At 38.7% G+C, this 8,479-nt stretch overlaps 1 non-coding gene across 1 annotated transcript; it reads right to left on the bottom strand.

Annotated features, from left to right (window-relative positions):
- Positions 1–5,870: 5,870 nt before the first annotated feature.
- LOC136462171 (small nucleolar RNA R71) lies at positions 5,871–5,979 on the bottom strand. Its single transcript, XR_010760689.1, has one exon. It is a non-coding gene; the product is annotated as a small nucleolar RNA R71 (small nucleolar RNA).
- Positions 5,980–8,479: the final 2,500 nt, after the last annotated feature.

Genomic DNA, 8,479 nt, shown 5'->3' with positions numbered 1-8,479 from the left:
GTTATTACTTTCTGGTTATCTCTCAGATCTAACCAACTTGTAACCCTACCTCCCAAACTATATAAGGTGGGCAGGGACCCCCTCTAAAATCATGGCATATCATACGATAGCTAATACAAACCAACAGACCATAGGAGTAGGGTATTACGTCATACTGATGGCCTGAACTTGTCTAACTTGTGTGTCTCTATTGCCTTCTTGTTCTTGATCTCATGCTCCTCTACCGATCAATCTACCTTCATGGGATACCCCTCGAAGGACTGCCGAGCATATTCTATCGACAGGAGTCATTGGTGTTGAAATGTTACTGCACACGCAAGAAAGTCTGACCTTTGTAGGTTCGAACGCATCTGACACTGCAAAGACCTTAGCCTACATTACAAACAAGTCAAAGTTGTTGCAAAATAATGACAACATCCATCCAAGAGGAAATTAACATGTCCATAGACAATCAAACAACATTGATCCATTTAAACTTGTCATGATAGAGAGATACTTCAAATGAAGCTTTATTTACTACTTTGCTAATGACTCCAACTCTAAGAACAAGGGAACACATGGAAGATAGTAAGGTCTGCCCATGATTTTGGGCAGGATGTCATGTCTACCATATGGAATGTAATGTGTAGGGATGACATGAACTTTTCTGTGTCCATGTTATATGCGATGACGACTCTTTCCACCCCAATCCCAACAAAGAAAATCAAATTCCATTCTGGGTGAACTATAACCTCTGTGTAGCATGACTCAAAATCAAAGTAACCTAATTGTTTCTTAGTCTTTCAAAACAACTTACGTAGGCTGATAGTATGCTTCAAGGTCCATTTATTATTAGTACCATAGTCTTCAAAGATCCAAATTGAAAGCTTGGACATATTGCGACTACTAATAGTACATTGACACAAGTGGCCCTGAGCTTGATGGATGGAGCATGAAAAACCACGCTGCTGTTGGTATTTCTTAACATCACTCACCGAAAAACCACTCGGTCGTGAGAGCAGTGGTAGTGGCTCCACGCATTAGGGCCAGTGTCGGCTAGGATAGGGTAGTCGTAGTCGGCTATGAGCGGCAGCGCGTGTGCGTGCACAGAGTGAGTCAGCATGGCGATGGCAACGCAGCGCGGCGGCAGAGCACCAATGGCGGTAGTGTGAGGCAGTGCAGCAGGGCATGGAGCCAGTGATGACCGCACGCACGGCGCCAAGCATCCCGAGGTTGTGTCATGCATGGATTTTAAAGCACGCCTAAAAACTATCCCAACATAGTTGAAGCTAAACTACCTCGACCATGCTTAAGAGGGTACATCAGTCTACCATAAGGAGCTAAAACACAACATTGACCTTCAGCTAAAATTTCCAAAATTAATTCACCAACATTGCATTGTCACACTGTTTGATTTCATGTTCCATTTTTAGGCTATTAGAAATGTTAGCTAACAATGTTATTTTTCCATAGCAAGTATTTCATTGTCATCTACAAAGTTCATACTCCAAACTTTATTTAAGTGCCATATAGATGTTCTATAGTATTTTTGTACAATAAAAAGTGGTTTAAAATCCTACTTGATAATTACATGAGTTATGGAATAGCTTCTCGTTTCGCATTTTTATTGATCATTTTAGGTTGCAATACTTCCTCTATTCATTCCATTACATGCATTATCACATAAACATGATGCTCATGACATGGTTAGTAATTGATTTAGGGCGTAACACCAAGGGTGTTACATACTTCTTTCTGCATTATATAAATAAGAAAATCCAAAAATATATTAATTAGACATCCTGCTAGAACTTTGTCAATTAGGAAATCTGTCTAACCTCCAAGGACAATGAATCTCTGAATGGCTAACCGCTAACCCCTTATCTTAATCCGTGCCATGAGTTTTTGGTGTTCTTGTTGGAGTATTTTGCAGGATGATCAAGAGTAAAGCCATCCATCCAAAGTACATTTTCCCAAGCCGCTGTTACACCCACTACACGAGGAAAACAACTTCTAGAAGGATAAGAGAGATTTTAAGAAAGACCACGACAACATCTACCTTGAGGGAGGAGCATCCCCCATGTATCTAGCTAAGTATTTCTTGCCCTTTTTGGTTTTGTTGTCTTTGAGTTTTCTATATATTTGCTAAGTCATAAAAAGATGCATAACAAACAAAAACAAAATAAAAAGTTTATCTTAGCTATATATATAATAGTAAGGTGTGATCTTAAAAATGAAAAAAAATAAAAGTGTGTGTCTAGTTTTTTGTTTTTAAGGGTTAAATAAAAGGACTCTAAGGATAATCTCTTGCAATGGAAATGATGACTAGTTGCTCTATCGTGATTCCTTTCAAGTACCTAGTTTTTAGCCTTGAATTTTCCTAAGTTTTGCATACGACTGTTTTGATATAAGAATTTGCTCTAAATTTGAAACTCATGGGTAGCATATGCTTGAGCTAAGTCTAGGTAATTGATGGATATGATATGAGAAGGTTTGAGCTATTGTTTATCTTGTTCCTAGTGATACTAAAGTTCTAGAGATTTATCTTTTAAAAAATATGAAAATCCTACATGATGAGTTCCTTGTATGACAAAGCTTGAATTCCTACCAGAGCCATATATGATATTTAGATTAGAAAAAACTTTCACTCAAATATGTTGCTTGTTTTGCATTGAGTTTAGTCAAGCTTTGTTGATGCCTTATGAGAGGTTTGCCATGCTCTTAAAATCAAGATCACATACACACCACCTAATTATGCACAACTCCTACACTGGGGATAGGCACAACAACATGCCATTCCATCTAGATCTACCCAAAAATGTTTTACTCCTACACTAGGAGTGAACACCAAAAATATTCTTCATAGCTATTCACCAAATAAATGATCCAAAGTTCTTGTTGCTATGTCTCAAAAGTTCTGTTGCAGAAAAGAGGCATGTGGCTATGCAAAAGTTATTCATAAAAATATAGAGGTGAAAAAATGGACAAGTGTCCAAGATATTGAAAATAATGGGTACTCAGATGCCTGCCTAAAAAAAGAAGAAAAAAAGAAGATGAATAAGATAGCCCCTGTTTTCTTGCAAAGTTGTTTCCATGTTTCAAAAGAGAGATATGTTTTCAAGGAGCATAGTAGAATTAGGTTAGCCACCATATATATCCACCATATACATCCATACACATGCACATCTTGATTTGATTGTATGACTCAACTCTCTTTAGATCCAAAGTTTGACTTTACAATATATGTATTGCAAGTATGCTCTTTTATGCTTTCTCCACTCCCATGAGCTCCACATAAGCCTTCAATGTAGGAAGAGAAAGGCATAACACCACTATTGTCTTGGTGAGGATCCATAAATACCACATATATTGATAGACTTGAGAGTGTCATACAATAGGAAGCTCTAAGTTTTATTTTGAAAATCTATAAAAACTCCGGAGTAATGGTTGAACAAAGAACTTGAGACACAGTGCTTGACTTGATCATTCTGTCTTTCAATTGCTCAAGACCCCAGTGAAGGCTGAGAAGCCCCATGGTTGAAGGTAATATGGGTAACTTTGAAAGTTAGATCGGTTTATTCTAATCCGTAGGAGAATTCTTGTTTGAACGCATGTGTAATTTTGAGGAGTTGCTTCAATGTTTTCAAAATTCTTAAACTCCAGATTTAGTTACTAAGTTTAGTTTTGCTAAGGGACTAGCAAAAGGTAAGCTTTGGGGAGTTGTTGATGGTAGTTCACAACCAATATAAACCATCAATTAAACATGTATAAGGGCATAAATATAATCACCAATGAAGGTTAAGGGGCTTAAACTAATAAATTCCATGAGTTTTGGTGAATCTATGTTTTCAGCAAGGGTTTAATCAGCAAACCGTCAAGGAGGACCTAATCGTCGAAGGAAAATACGAAGTTCCACCACGGTACCTATGTGGGAAGACTCTAGAACACTCCAGAAGCCACGTCACCGAAGCAGAGAGCATGGGGATGACATGTGGGCCCACCTGTTAGCCAGCTTCATATGTCAGCCTCCCACCGCCTTTGATGATGCATCTAGGTTGTTTCTTAAGTCAGTTTGATTCAAGGGCTCATGTTGGACCCTCAGGCTATATAATCTAGCCCCTGCCTCCCCAGACATCATGTCATCAAGTCATTTGAGAAGATAGAAACCCTAATCTCCTCAGAGCTCCTCTTCCTATATAGCATAGCTAGTTAGGATAGGTCTAGATGGAGGCAAATAAGACTTTGCTTGGATTGCCGATCTTCTCAAGAGCGTGGTTTGGGATAAACTTTGTACCCCTCTCTCTCTTGTTTCTCCATTATTTTTATATGCTAGTTACAATTGTTATGACAATCTCAATATTCATGTTCTTCATTATGATGTTCAGCATCTACTTTGATTATATACTTAGTATAGCTAGTTTATCATTGTGTTTATGCATAAGTTCTTATAGTGCTCACTCTAATGTACATAGGGTGGGTGGTCAACATTGTGTAAGCGTGGTGCTTATACGTTGTTTACCTGTGGATACACCCTATATTTTGGGTCATGTGGCACTCCCATTGAGTTCTTTGTAGTCCACTCCCCGAATATAGGTGCATGTAGGGTCTGATTACAAAGGTAGAACAAGCTCTGCCCTCAATCTTCCTTAGTAATATCCCTTAGGTGTAGATATGATGATGATCTTAGCCAGGATTACTAGGTGTAATTGCACTAATCAAATGTATGCTTTGACTTGTAATTAAGAATGACTTAGGAATTATTCCTCTAATATTCTACCTGACCATGCTAATGCTATAGAAAGGAGTGCTCTGAGTGATTTATTATTCTCATTACTTATCATTTATACATCTCTTATCTTATGACTTACCCCTGTTGTGAGTAGAATATTGACTATGGTTTATTTCTTTTTCAATAGTATAAGTTATCAATACATGTCCATGCTAGACCTTCCCAGTGGTAAAAATATAAATAACAATACCTGGAATACTCTTGGGTAAAATGCTATGATGGTATATTATCTATGTGCTTGCGGATACTTTTCATTTATAGATTTCTATATATTCTCTCTAGTCACATAATTAATAAAGAACTGCTTAGTGTTATTCTAGTAGTGATGCTATGTAGTACCAACACATATCTCTAACATCATCACTAGGGATGACAACTTAGTAAAGTTAGGAGGTATAGGTTTACAATAGGTGGCTAAGTACTCAAATAAGTGACACGTTAATAAACACCAACAAGCATTTTTGGCGCCATTGCTGGGGAAGGTAACTATTAAAGTATTGGTAAACTCATACTTATTGATGGTATCGAGATAACCATTGACCTCTGCTCAAACAGGCTTAACCTTATTTTGTTTACTTGTGTATCTTATGCAGGGTAATGTATTACCGGTTTTGACCTTCCGATAAACTATGTTGAAGATCCAGAAGCATTAATCAAGAAGACCAGAGCTAAGCTCAAGAAAGTCTCAATGTTAAAGTCAGAAGACAACCAGATAAGGTGAAGCTTAATAATAGAATTTGAAGCCATGGCTAATAGGACTCTCTCTTTGCTCCAACTATGGCCAACATCCATACTGGACTGATAGTCAATGTTGGAGATAATGGATTCGAGCTTAAGCTAGCTCTCATCAATATGGTGCAAGCAAACCAGTTTTGTGGAAAGGCACATGAAGATGAGAGTGCACATCTCCAACACTTCCTAGAGATCTGCAACACCTTCACCATCAAAGGAGTAACCTAGGATGCCATACTACTTCACCTTTTCCCATTCTCACTCTTGGGAAAGGCAAAGCAATGGTTCTACACCAATAAAGATAGAAACACTACATGGGATAACGACTCCACTGCCTTTCTAGCAAAGTTCATTCCCATAGGCAAGACCAATGCTCTACATGGGAGAATCTCAAGCTTTTAGTAATAACATGATGAATCTATCCCTGAGGCATGGGAACGCTTTCAAGATTATACTACGGAATGTCCTCATCATGGGGTGGTGAATTGGCTACTCATGCAGACTTTCTATCATGGGTTGACCAATAGTACCTGTGAGACTATGGATGCTACTGCTAGAGGTGCATTCTTGTCACTTACACTTCTAGCTGTGACCACTCTTTTGGAGAAGATGGCCTCCAACCAAGGCTAGAATGAAGAACGTGCCCAAACCCACAAAAAGAGGTGGAGGTATACATCAACTCAAGGAAGTAGAAATGCTATCTGCCAAGATGGACCTACTGATGAAGAAGCTTGAAGATCGAGCCAATGAGAAGCAAGAAGTCATGCACATTCATGATTCTCACATGACATGTAAAGTGTGTGGAAGCACTAGGCATTCAAGGAATAACTATCCTGAGAGCCATGAGGATGTGAATTTTATCAACAACAGCAATTACTCTCGTCCTCAGTAGAACTAAGGATGGAACCAGCAACAAAGGCTGAACTACCAAGGTAATTATCAAGGTAACTATGAAGGTAATAATTTTAATAATTTCAATCAACCACCCTTGAGAGAATTAATTGCTGGTTAATCCAAAATTATGGAGGGATTATCTAGTAATGTAGCTTCCAATGATAAAATTCTAGAGAACATAAATAATAGAATGGATAGCTTTGCTTCTGCCATTAAGAACTAGCATAGCTTTAATAAAATGATAGAATCACACATAGCTCAGCTGGCAGTTGTTGTTCCTCCATCTAATAAAGTTAAGATTCTAGGGCAACCAGAAGATCTAGAAACTGCAAACCTTGTCAATATTCATAATGCAGCTTACTACTACATGGAGCCATTGACGGGAAGGTGGATAGATTATACATTGCCTAAGAAGAAGAGCGATCTATTAAGACATGTCATCCCTATCGCCATTGGACCTCACATTTTTCAAGAAGCTATCTGTGACTTCGGAGAAAATGTCAAAATCATGCCTAAGGTAATCTATGATCAAATTAATGGAGATGCTTTGTTGTACACAAATATGCGTTTGCAGCTTGTAGATCAGTCACTCTGTTACCCCAAGAGAATTCTTGAAGATGCCATTATTTGAGTGGGACAATCATATGTTCCTGTAGACTTTGTGGTTTTGGAAACAGGTGGAGATGTAAGGGCACCCATTATTTTGGGCTGACCTTTCCTAAGCACCACTAAAAACATCATCTAAGTGGACAGTGCCAAGATCTGCTTCGCAATCAAGGATAGAATGGAGAATTTTTCTTTCAAGAATCATATCTTGCAATCTCCCAGACATCCGTAGACGCCATATTTGCCCAAAGTGACAATAGTGAACAAAAAGAAGAAGAATAGGAGAAGAAGGAAGAACAAAGATAGGCAACCACATGAAGAGACAGTCAATATGATCAACACACTCAGATCAAAGTACGACCACCTCCTCGCTTCACCTATTCCTTGCCAAGAAGGATGATCCTAGTGTATCGACGATTGAGTGTACCATTGGACAAAGAATATTCCACAAGACCTTCTACGACATTGGATCGGGGGTCAACATAATGTCCAAGGTAACGTATGAATATTTATTCGGTGATGAACCTTTGTTCCCTACATATATGTAATTACAGAGGGCAGACCAATCAATCCGATTCCTGGAGGGGATAGCAAAAGATATTATGGTAAGAATACATGATCACTATGCCCCTACCGACTTCATGGTTCTAGACATGAGTGAAGAAGAAGATGATACACCCATCATTCTTGGAAGACCATTCCTCAACACCACCAATGTGATCATCTACGTCGGATCTGGACAAGTCCACTTCCAATTCCCTGTATAAAAGGTATGCTATTATTTTAATAGTTACACTACTTATGAGTAGCCACAGAAGTCCCACTCTAGGAGGAGACATCGATCATCCCAAAACTAGAAAAATCAATCTCCAAAGAATGAATGGGAGGAAGATAACAAACCTAGAGGAGTTCTAAAAGATGAACCTGCTCTGCCAAAGTCAAGTCCATACACCAAGCAGGTGTGGAAGGAGAAGGTAACATCATCACCAGAGTCACAAGAGGCAGAATTATCAATCTCCATCATCGGGACCAGATGATGCACCCATAAAGTAAAGGACTCTTCTCTAGCTAAGTCCTGTCCAAAGAACTTAAAAATCCAAACCCTGGCTGTTGGTATATGTTAACGCACACAAAAAAATCCACAAGCGCAAGGATACCAATGTGAAGTGTTCTAGTAAGAATCAAGGTCATCTAAAGGTAAAGATAGAAAAGTGTTTTTGTGGGTAGAGAGGGATTTTCTATGGCTTATACTAGATAACTAAGGATTAGGCTTACTGTACTTTACTTACTTTGGAGCAATAGTACCTTTCTGAGTCTCAAAATAATTGAGAAAAGTAGTTGGGGGGAAGGCTGCCTAAGCTCTACGAAACACCAATCCTAACGGGGTGGATTGCAATGGCCTGACAGAGTTGTCACCACTAGGGCTACCACAACTAACCTGTGAGATTGGGCATAAACTCAGGTAAACACTAGCCTAGA

This window comes from Miscanthus floridulus, chromosome 6 (assembly GCF_019320115.1).
Source record: "Miscanthus floridulus cultivar M001 chromosome 6, ASM1932011v1, whole genome shotgun sequence".
NCBI classification, from domain to species: Eukaryota; Viridiplantae; Streptophyta; class Magnoliopsida; order Poales; family Poaceae; genus Miscanthus; species Miscanthus floridulus.
This window is presented reverse-complemented; position numbering and strand designations above follow the sequence as displayed.